Here is a 12,363-nt window from a genome sequence, read left to right on the forward strand (position 1 = left end):
GGAGGAAATATTTTTTAGCCTCTAAAACGCTCTCCTGCAAACTTATCGGTTCAGAAAATTTTGAGCTGAAGGATTTTGGCATCATTACAGCTCAGATAGTCCCACAGTTTTTCATTGCTTATTCTGCTCAGTGAAAACTAATTTTGAAGACTTTTAAATGTATCCTTTTATGCTTAAGAGTGGCATGGCCATTAAAGCTGATGGCCATAGTTTAATGTAGCGAGAAGTAAGAGTGTCAGTACTTTTATTAGATGTTGGTTATGGTGACAAAACAATTCCAGAAAGTCTCTGATGAGCATTGGTAAATGGTTGCACAAGTTCAACACAGAGGTCACCTTCCTGGGAAAGGTTGATGTTGGACAGGGGTACTATCTAACAAGTGTGTTGCAAAATGGAATACAGCACTTTCACTACTCACCCAAGTGGAGATTATGTTCACTCAGAAACAAATTTCTATTAATAATTAACAAAGCAATAATTTGCTCAACAAAAGCGGAACTGTTGTGACACGAACTGAGGGTGCCTGCAGATGGAGTGCAGATTATTAGTAATGAAATCCGGTAGTGGAGAGTTGATTCACGTTCCTGAGAATTGTTTCCAGCTACTTTGAGAAGGAGCAGAATCTGAAGGGCTAGAATTGTCTTGTGGTAAAGATTTAATTTTCAAGGAATAGGAAGAAATCTGCTGTATGTCTTCTTGTAGGATCATGCCGGCAGTAGACATAAGTCTGCTTGGAAACAATTAGGTTTAGATGGTTGAGGCAATGGAAGTTTGATTGTTGGTGGTGTGGTAGCTTTTTAGAGCCATATGGAGACTGACCATTGGAGGACATGAGTATGAGAGATGTTAGGAGGCTGAAGTTATGGCTGTGCATGAGGAGGGTATGCTCATGATGGTGGAGGGAGGTGGGAAGATGTTTCCACAACCTTTTAAATTGAGAAAATAGTTTATTAGATTGGTTCCATTTTTTGTGTTTGAAATGTGGGCACTGGATTAAAATACCCCTGCTGTTGGGGGGCAGAGATGCAGAAGCGGAGTGACAAGCATCCACCAAGCTTTTTATAACATTTAATTACAAACTGTGCTGTAAAATGCCCTTCTTAGACTCCTTTTTTCAAAATATTCACAGAGATAGTTCTCATATCTCCTTGCCCCCACCCCTCCTTCAAAAAGACGGACCTGTTAGCTTTGTTGCTTGCTACATTCCGGGCAGTGGCCATGGCCAGTGATGGAAAGGGTTGGTGCGAGTGGTGGGTCTGGGCTATACAAAAGGTGAAAGTGGGCTGTAGCATTCCAAGGACAATTTTAATCACCAGCACTTATTTTTTTTTTTGTTTTACAGTTGAAGCACTTGCACTAAAGAGTGTGGCCAGAACGAACTGGCGTCCAGGTGCAGCAGCATTAAGCCGTGAGGCCCCTAGCAGAATACTTTTCAAAGTGCCTCAATCTAATTGTAGGTATTTGTTTTACTTTATTGAAAATGAACTGCAGACAGGAGTAGCTAGGGGCCACTGGCAAAAATGGATTCACAGCACTGCAACTCCCAATACGATGTTCTTCGCATATATTTATTCTCCTTGACCCGCCATCGTAACCTCCGAGAAAAAGGACGTTGTCACTGTACCTGCGTTCTGAAGATCATTTAATCCATGGAGGCTGATGTGAAGAAAGAAAGGGACTTTAAGTGGATTACCTTTCAATTTTAGTGTGCTTTCCCTCTTCACCGGCACTGAGTGTAGCGGCTTGCGAAATTATGGGACTGGTAGTTCCTAGACAAATTATGCGAGCAGTGCTAACGAGGTGCAGGTGGGCCAACCACCACTTGGGAAGGAGGAGCCAGCCTAACAAAGATTTACAAGAGGGTAACACGCTGTTTGAGATTGCATTTGATAAAGGCATCGCGCCGAAACCGATCATGCAAGCCTCTCGATTAAACAACTAAAGAAGCCCTGCTGTGTCCTGTGTTTCTCTGTACCGTGAGGAGGAGAAGTTGAGTTTTTATATATATATATCTAATTCTGAAGATTGCTAAGAAGCTGATAAGTATATGCTCTCAGATCTGTTGCTGGTCTCAAAACACGCGTTTTTAAAATTAAAATCCAAGTGCACCCGATGATACCTTAAAATTTGCTGTACATGATGTTACAGTTTGTCACATTTAAGAATCTATGTCTGGCACATTTCATGGATTGTTTAAATGTGCCTAGTTGCCAAAGGACCCCACTCCACTTGCGGCACCTTCAACCGGTTCTAGTTTTTTCGCCAACATTGCTTTGCATTCTACGACTCTACGGGGCATATTTACAATAAAGTGGTGAAGCGTGTGGTTAAGCCAAGAAGGCTAACAACGCACTTTGTCACTTTAGAAACGCAGGGCTGCACCATATTTACTAGAATATGGTGCAGCCCTGCGTTTCCCCCTGCGCAGGTGCTAAATTTAGCTGCCTTGCACCAATGCATGCAAGGGTGCCTGTGTTGAGGGGAAGATTGTTTATGTGCAGGAAGGTCCCCCTTCCTGCACTAGGGTTGCGGTGCTGCATTGCAGCGGTGCCCTCTGCGGCACCTTCATAGACAGCGTTGGGTTGCTTTTCTTCTGTTGCAACACAAAACACACAGTCCCCAGAGCAGATGGCAGAAGAGCTCAAAGACTTTGCTGTTCCTGAGACTTCTTTAACAGGGGGCAAGCTCTACCTCAAGCCCTGGGAGAAACTCAATAAAGAAGTTGTAGAAAGTTCAAGTCCAGTCCTTTCACTGCCCAAGACAGAAGCAGCCACTTCAGGTCAACACAGAAAAGCACTCAGGGGTTTGGGCCCCACTTTTATTGCACAAAATCCTTTGTCCTCTCAGGCAGAGAGTGTCTGTGCCCATCCAGAACCAGCTCTGTTCTCTCTGGAGCAGCTTCCTGGCAGGAGGTGGAGGCAGAATTGTCAGCGGCAGACCAGGCCCATTCAGGTGAAAGGAAATGTCCTCCCCTACTCTAAATGCAGCCCAGATCTATTCAGCCTATCTCTGACCCATCTAGACTCTCTGAAGCCACTGCTCCTCCCCAGCCCCTGCCATCCCAAAGCCAGACTGGCAATCCACAAACCCAGCACAGGCACACTGGTTCACTGAGCAAGAAAATACCTAAAAGTGGTATTTTCAAACACAGAATGTAAAAATCACCTTCACAAATAGATGCTTCTTTAGAATCTGAGTTTAGGCATATTTCTCTACCTTTATACACCAATCCATAATAACAATTTACAACAGGAGCACTTGCACTTTAACACAGAACAGCAGTGAGAAAGTGCGCAGACACTTAACCAGCAAAACAGAGTCAAAACCAGGAGGTCAGAAAGCAAAAAGTCAGGGGAAACACCCCAAAAGATGGCAAGTCTATCACATGCATGTCCCCTCCTGCTGAAAGTAGGGGGATCTACCCAACCTCCTCTCTTCACTAAGGGGGAGGAACCTGAACAGACCATCTGTATTGGTGTGTTCTGTGCCAGGGCGGTGTTCCACAGTAAAGTCCATTCCCTGTAGGGAGATAGACCACCTCAACAGTTTTGAGCTCTCACCCATCATTTGCATCAACCATCTGAGGGGCCTGTGGTCTGTCCGAACTTGGAAGTGAGTCCCAAACAAGTAGGGTCTTAGCTTCTTCAGTTCCTAGACCACAGCAAAACTTCCCTTTCTATAAGACTCCATCTCTGTTCTCTGGTGAGTAGTCTCCTGCTAAGGAAGACTACAGCGTGGTCTAGGCCTTCTTCGTTCAGTTGTGAGAGCACCGCTCCCACACCATGCTCTGAAGCGTTGGTCTGCAAGACAAATTCCTTGGAGAAGTCAGGTGCCTTAATCATGGGCGCTGTGCACATGGCGGCCTTCAGGGCATCAAAAGCTTTCTAGCAGGATTCTGTCCAGATCACATTCTTGGGCTGCTTCCTGGCAGTCAGCTCTGTTAAGGGGGCAACAATGGTGCCATGGCCCTTAATAAACCTCCTATAGTAACCGGTGAGACCTAAAAAGGTTTTCACCTCTGTCTAGGTCTTGGGCGGCCCCCAAGCCAGAATGGTGTAAATCTTGGCTGTAGGGGTGCCACCTGGCCGCTTCCTACCTGGTGTCCTAAGCACACTGAAAAGATCCAATTTCCAGTCAATTTGATGAAAGATAAATTGCTTTATTGGAGAGTAATGGTAGATACCTCCAGCACAGCTTCACAGCTCACAGACTAACTCCTATAATCAAAAGCTAACATTCCATCCTAGCAACATAACTAACATTCCAATGATGACATTCAGAAGTGTAAACTCTACACACACCACTGAACCCTACCAGATCTGGCACTTACTGGCCTTTAACGTGAGGCCTGCCCTCTGCAAAGCCCTCAAAACTTCCTGAGGTGCTGCAAGTGTTCTTCCCAGCTGGAAATAAAGACTGCAATGTCATCCAGTTAGGCAGTACTGAAATTCCCCAGTCTAGCCAACACCTGGTTGACCAACCTCTTGAAGGTGGCAGGGTCATTCTTCAATCCAAAGGGCATCACCCAGAACTGGTAATGTCCTTCTCGGGTTGAGAATGCTGACCTCTCCTTAGCCCCATCGGTTAAGGCAATCTGCCAGTACCCAAATGTCAAATCAAACGCGTTGTGCAACCTGGCAGCTCCCAACCGATCAATGAGCTCACCAGCCCTGGGGATGGGGTGTGAGTCAGTCCTGGTGACGGCATTGAGCCCACGGTAGTCCACATAAAACCGCAATTCTGGAGTGACACCGAGTGCAGCAGCCTTTGGGACCAAGACCACTGGGCTGGCCGAAGGACTGTTGAAGGGCTCAATCACCCCTAACGCCAACATCTTAGAGACCTCCTCTTTGATGCTGTCCCTGACCCAGTCAGTCAACCTGTAAATCTTGTGTTTTACAGGAGGGCTGTCACCAGTGTCCACGTCATCGGTACACCAGTGAGTAACACCTGGGGTCAGAGAGAACTGTGGGGCAAACTGTCCGAACAACTGGTGACAGTCTCTCTGCTGCTCTGGGGTCAGAGTAGGGGAGAGGATCACACCTTCCACTGACCCATCATTCTCCTTGCTGGACAGGAGGTCAGGGAGAGGCTCACTCTCCTCTTCCACCCCTTCATCTGTCGCCAACAGCATGCTCACTTCGGACCTCTCTCCCTGGGAGTCTGCAAATTCACCAGGTAGGTGACATTGTCATGTATTCCCATAGGTTCTGAATCAATCCCCCTATTCCTGACCCTATTCTGGTTAAACTAACTATCAAGTTAACTAACAGTCAGCCCATGAGGCAAGAAAAGCCCCCATGATGCAGATACCGTTATCTGACGCAGTCACACTACGGCACAGGAACGTGTTATCTGATTAGGTCATAACGCTTGAGATCTAATTAGACAAGCGACATTCCTCCAGCCCCTGATAAGGCATACGACGTTCTCATAACAAATCAAACCTATGACAACCTGGAAAATCCGTGCGGCCATTGTTTTGATTTCACAGAGAACTTTAGTAAAGAATGTGCTAACGAGCAAGTCGTATGACATCTTTATTGACGTATCTATGTCCATCCTTACGTCAATCTCGGCACCTTTAAGGTATAAATATTGCCGATCTTGCCCTATGCAAACACACGCGTGGTGACGAGACGGAGCAGCCACACTTGCCGAAGCCGAGAGCAGGAGCAGACCCCGCTGGCAGCAGCCCCGCCTTCCTGACGCGCTGAGAGACGCGCTGCTATCTCAAGCCGAGAGACCCAGCACCGGCGCTTCTGGGCAGCCCTCGCAGGCAGCCTGGAATATCGAGAGCAGAGAAAGAGATACCATTCCTCATTCATCCTAAATTCCAGGTACAGAACTGAATAACCCCTCACAGAGAATTCTTTAGTTATTCACTTGGCAAAAACAAACTTAACTTAAACTGTAACTTTCTATTCCCGCCCACGCATTAGACTTAGGTCAGGTACACGGGGTAGGCGTATTTAGAAACACCAGTTGAGTACGTTTAGTCAAATGTATATGTGTATGTAAATATATTTTAATCATTTTAAACATCATATGGCTCAGAAACCATATCAATGTTTTTACAGTATTATTTTATACTATTGCTTTTAATGTATGCACTTTACTTAACTATAAGTATTGCAATAATATCGATCCATTTCTCTTGTACGAGAAAAGAGACTGATCAATAAATAACACCTTTTTATTGAACACGCCCGTCTCTTCCTTTTCTCTACAATCTGATGAGACTAAGAATGCACGTACTGACTGAGTAAAATAATTGCCTTGTGCTCACACGACTCTCGAGATTGACTCTTGATTAGGGGAGAGCAAAGTTGTCATGTTCTATGGTTGTCAGAAACTAAATCCCTTCTTGTCTAATCAGGGAAGTTAATTCCTCCTTGAACATTCGAGAAAGTTTCTAGCGAACTCTGAGCTACGCTGGCAAACCCAAAACTTAAGTCTAGTATCGACAGTAGTAGACCTAGTTAACGTCTGGTCTAGGCCTTTACTGCTGTAGGTATTATTCCAATGCGCAGAGCCTATTGGGAAAATAGGAACTACACTACATGGCGCCCAACGCGTTTGGAAAGGGCGATAAAACTAACGTAAGACATTTAGAGTAACTCAGTCGTGCTTTCTCACTCAGACCCCTTTTCCCAAATACTCCAAAGACGTCTGGAGTGGGTGAAAGGTAATATCCTCCAAAACCTCGCAGGAGGGAACTCCTATGTAAGGTTCTTGGTTTAGTCAACGTTGAAGGATACACTGTTCCAAAATATTGTGCATCTAATCTTTATTCCATTGAGAAACCTGATCTGCAAATAAACAAAATAACCTTTCTAACAGTAAAATGTCAGAAAGTGATGAAGAAAGAGAGGCAGTTAGATTAGCAACTGAAATCGCAGATGCTGATGCTACCATGCAAGCAGCAGACGCGGATATAATACTCATTCCGGTCATCAAAAGAAAATCTATAACTCTAAAACTTATAGAAAATGGACTGACACCTAGAGGTGGCACAGTCATATTCGTAATTGAGGCACACGAATATCGGCAGACAGAGGTATACTATTCATGGATACATTTTCCAGCAGCAAATGCTGTAACAAAGTACTTCCACTATTACAAAATAGAGGAACCTCCTAATGAGTACACTCCTTTCGAGGAGGTGGAAGTACCACTCAAATTCCAAGAGCATTTGCTCTTATTTGATGGCGCCCTAAAACATAACAATCACATTACAAGGCTCGGTCCTTTAGGTAGACCAGGAGCAACGTGGCCGGTCTTGGCCGGATACACACCACACCCAGACATCGAAGGAATGTCTACAGGAGAGCTGTTAATACAGCTAAAACAATTACTAAAAATTCATAGACAATTAGTTCAGTATGTAATGCGGACTTCAACAATTCAGCCAGCGATTAAACTTCCACAGCTGACCCCTCACCAGGGGAACACAAATAAAATTACACCACAGAACATCCAATCCTGCCTAGGTAAAGTTCCGACTAAACGGGAACAGATACCATTCTGGTTGGCACAGAAAATCACCCAAATAGAGGCGGTGTTTCCTGACACCACCTCGATAGAAAAACACAGGATTCTGACTATATGTCTCCCAATGGGAATCGCACCACACATAGAGGACTGTGACACTTGGGGTACAGTCTTTGCTTCCATCTACACAAAAACGCACGGTGTTCCATCCATTTCGGTGATACCAGATGTGCTAAAACAAATTCAAGATGAATACGGTCCAGAACCAGCTTTAACTCTTGGTATGAAATTACTGAAAGACTTCAAGCAGGTCTCGGCTATATTATTAGCCAACATAAAAGGTGAAGCAGCAAACGTAGCAATCCGCCAGAGGTTAAAAGAGACAGATATAGCAGACCAACCAGCTGAAATTGCCAGAATCATAGAAAAATCCTATGAGGAACTAGGTAGAGATAGTTTAGGTGGAATACCAGTAAAACCGCAACTGACTGAAAGTCCAGAAAAAATATTTTTTAATAATAATTCACCAAAAAAGAACTGGGATGGAAACAAACAATCCAATCCAAAAGAAAAGAAATTCCAGTCCCGAGGAAGGTCTCCTAGGCGAAGGGAGAAATCTCCAAACCGAAGACAGAGGTCACCGCAGAGTGACCCCTCTGGGAATAGATATAACCTTAGAAATAGGGATAATATTAAAAAACCTGATAGATATCAAGACATTGATACACGTCCCTCTCAATCTTTTCAGAATTCCTCGCTGAAATCGGAAATAAGCGGACGATCAGAACAAAGAGAAGAGCACGCCAAGTCCAAAGACAAGGAACCTGCTCAACTAAAAAAGAAATTACAATTTCCAAAAAAGAAGGTAGCCAGTATCAAGGTAGTTAAAAATGCCGAGAATACTGAGGACACAACTGAAAAACGGAGAATGGGCTCAGACAATGCTAGACAGCGCAGCAGAGGTGAGCATAGCTCGCAAAGTCCTTATGAATCATCTGGAGGCAGTGGACACGAATGAATACCTTCAAGTGGAAACTGCAGACACCAGAGTTAGCAAGCCCCACAAGATATACGAGATAACATTACGTATAGAGGGAGATAAGACTAGGAAAATAAGGGGACTATTTTGGGATAACCTCTCCAAGGGCTATGATATCCTTCTAGCTGAAAAAGACTGGCCACCAGAGTTTGTCAGGGAGTGCCCTCATGGTGAAGAAGTAATTATGCCTGCCTTCTCGAATCAAATCCCGATTCATAAAAAATACACACTTGCTAGAAAGTGGGCAGTGGCCTTAGCACCTGCTTTATATAAAAATCATGTAGGATGGGATGAGGATTCTCCTCCTCACAAAATCCAGTTAAAATCACAACCTACTGCACAAAGGCAGTACCCAATTAAGCAAGAAGCTAAAAAACAAGTAAATGAAATACTAGATCAGCTAGAATACCAGGGGGTGATTGAAACTTGCACCTCACAAATGAACAACCCTTTGTTTCCGGTCTCCAAACCAGACAATTCATATCGTCTAGTTTTGGATTACCGACACCTTAACACATGTTGCAAAACCTTTGCAGTGCAAAACTCACACAGTGCTGCACTAATGAATAACATAGTGCGCAAAAAATACAAAACAACCTTGGACATCTCCAATGGATTCTTTTGTCAAAACATAGCACCAGAGAGCAGATATTTAACTGCATTCTCAGTAAATGGCACTCAAAAACAATTCTGTCGGTTAGCCCAGGGGTACAAGAACAGCCCGGGGGTATTCTCAGCGAGAGTAACAGAATTACTACAGCTATATGATAATGAAGCATTATCTTATGTCGATGACATTTACTTAACAGATGATGACTTGGATAATCACTTGAAAAGAGTGAACACCATAATACTTGGGTTCGCAGCAGAGGGTTACAAATTCAACTTTAAAAAGTCCAGAATTGCCCATCTGACAGTCCTATTCTTAGGATATGAGTTATCAAGTGAAGGTAAAAGCCTGGCAGACAATTTCCTAGAGAAATGTGCCGTAATCCAAGCTCCTAAAACACTAAAAAACCTACAGTCAATTCTAGGCTTCCTAAATTTCGGAAGAACATACATTGCAAATTACGCAGAAAGGGTCAAACCCCTTTATGATCTAATTAAACCAGACTTTAAAAGATCCAATTGGACTCAAACACACAGAGAAATTTTGAGATCCTTACAAACAGACATGCTAATTAAAACAAAATTAGAAACACGTGATAACACACGCAATCTTGTGATTCGAGTCATCCCAGGGAGATGCGGATTCACATACCTGACTTCTAATGAAGGAGAAAAGGTACCAATTGCATTCAAATCACACTTGTACACTAAGGCTGAAATGAAATTTAGCCCAACGGAAAAAATTCTTACAGCAACACAGACAGCTATAGCAAAAGAACGAGCCCTGGCACAAGGTAAACGAATAGTAATCGTAACACCAATACCAGCCTTAGAGGCGGTAACAAAGGCAAGCATTCCAAATGCTAAAGCACTCCATCCAAGATGGATACAATGGGCTAACTCTCTTGCTGCAACAGACGTGGTGTACGAATTTGATCCTTACTTAAAAACACAAGAATTTCTCCAATATGAATTTGAATGTCCTCCGCCAACCGAAATTCTGCCTCTAGATCACTACGGCTGTATAATATATACAGACGGATCAGCACAACCCGCAGTAGGGGGTAAACAAGCTTACAGTGCTGCGTGCGCGATTGTTAAAGGTCGTTGGCACGAAGGGAAATTTAAACCAACCCTCACTAAAACACAATCCCTAGGAGATTGTACAGCTCAGCGAGCTGAACTACTAGCATTCAAGATGGCGCTTGAAAATACCGATCGAGAATTCCCCACACTCATAGTGTGTGATTCGTATTATTTCGTTCAGTCTTACAATGAATACTTGCAGATCTGGCTTCAGAACGGTTTCAAGGATGCGAAAGGTGGCACAATCAAGCATAAAATGCTCTGGGAACAAGTAGCTCTTTTACAAAAAGAACTACCAAAGACTCACGTGATACATACACTGAGTCATCAACGTGATGGCGTTCACGTTGCAGGGAATTCATTGGCTGATGAGGCCGCGAAGGCGGCTGTGCAAACGGCTTCCGTAGCTGCCGTCACCCGGTCAAAAACAAAAATAGACAGCGAAATATTACAAGCTGTCAGCGCTTCAGAAAAGGATTTGATAGAACCACTCCCTAAAGGCTTTCCAGTAAAATACTCATACATATCTGATGCAAACAATGTTCCTTTTGCTCGAATCCCTGGAGTGGGGGATAGGGCAATTCCAAACATGGAACATAGGTTAGGACTAATAATAGCGGCACATGAAGGGCTTGCTTCTATTCATGCTGGCGTCTCAGCCACAGTATCATTATTAAAACAGAGATACTGGTGGCCACAAATGAGAAGACAAACGAGGAACTATGTTCTAGCATGTGAAATATGTCAAAAAATGAAAGTATCAACGGTGAGACGTCCAGCGCAGACGCCCCTTCTATTCTCGGATAAACCATTAGCCTGTGTTTATCTAGACCACTGCGGTCCCTTACAAAGGGATGGTAACTATAAATATATCTTGGTCGCAGTGGATTCATGCACGAGATTCATATGGATGTGGCCCCAGCGAACGGCTGACGCCAGAACTGTTATAAAAGATTTGCGAGTCTTTATCGGCACATACGCAATTGGCATGCTGCATTCGGACAATGGTCCTGCTTTTAGCTCTTGGGCTTATAAGGAGGCCATGGTCAGCATGGGCGTGCAATTGCGGTACCCTTGTCCATTTCACCCTGAGGGGAACGGAATTGTTGAAAGAAAAAACCGTGACATAAAGCAATCTATAACGGCAAAGGTATTAGGTTCGGGAGCTGGGTGGGTCAAACATCTAATAAGTGTCCAACGTAGTCTAAATAACTTGCCAAGAAATTCTCTGAAGGGATTCAGTCCGTACGAATTATTATTTGGAACTAGAATGATAATCTCTGACCTTGATAGTCAGACTTCAGTGGTTAAAGAAAAAAGCTTTGATGTCAAAGACCGTTTGGCTATTTTGCAGGACTTAAACAAAACAAGAAAAGACCTGAGCAACATACAGTTGAAACAACAGCCAACAACCACTGAAGAACCACCACCTGTCCCAGCAAGACCTGTCTGGATTCCAAAAGTCGGTGATCTAGTCAGGGAGAAGATCGCGGTAAAGAAGGAATTTGGGCCTTCTTACAGAAAAGCAGTTCCTGTCTTGTCTGTCAACGGGACAAGATCAGTTGTACTACCGCCACTTGCTGGTAAAAAGGAGAACAGAGTTGTATCCATCGACCTGGTAAAACCACAACATGTGGCCGATAACAAACAGTAGGCCAAGTGGACTCCCAATAAGTAGCAGAACACCAAGGTTTGCTACCAATACAGAGGTCCTAACAAAGAGGCTCATCACATTCGACACGCCTACAGAAGAACAAGAAGGACTATGCAACAATGCAATAGAACTCAGACCTCTGACAACCCAAATAAAAACATTTAGCAGAGACACACCAATCTACAATGAAGTACCAAATGACAATGCAAGAAACAAAAATCCTGAAGCAATTGGAACAATTGACAGAACTGCATCCGGGTACTTCATCAACTTCGATGATTCCTCTGAAGGCTTCAGTGAATCAAAGACACAGCCATCATCAAAATCCTTTAAAGACAAAGCTAAGGAACTTTTGAACCAACTGAAAGAAACATATCTGATTTCTCCATGGATTGAATTTTGGGTGGGTTTTGGTGCATTTATCCTCATACTTTGGCTCATCATGGTATTTACTTTGGGACGCTTCATTGAGGGAAAATAT

Source organism: Lissotriton helveticus, chromosome 2_1, assembly GCF_964261635.1.
Source record: "Lissotriton helveticus chromosome 2_1, aLisHel1.1, whole genome shotgun sequence".
In the NCBI taxonomy this organism is placed as follows: domain Eukaryota; kingdom Metazoa; phylum Chordata; class Amphibia; order Caudata; family Salamandridae; genus Lissotriton; species Lissotriton helveticus.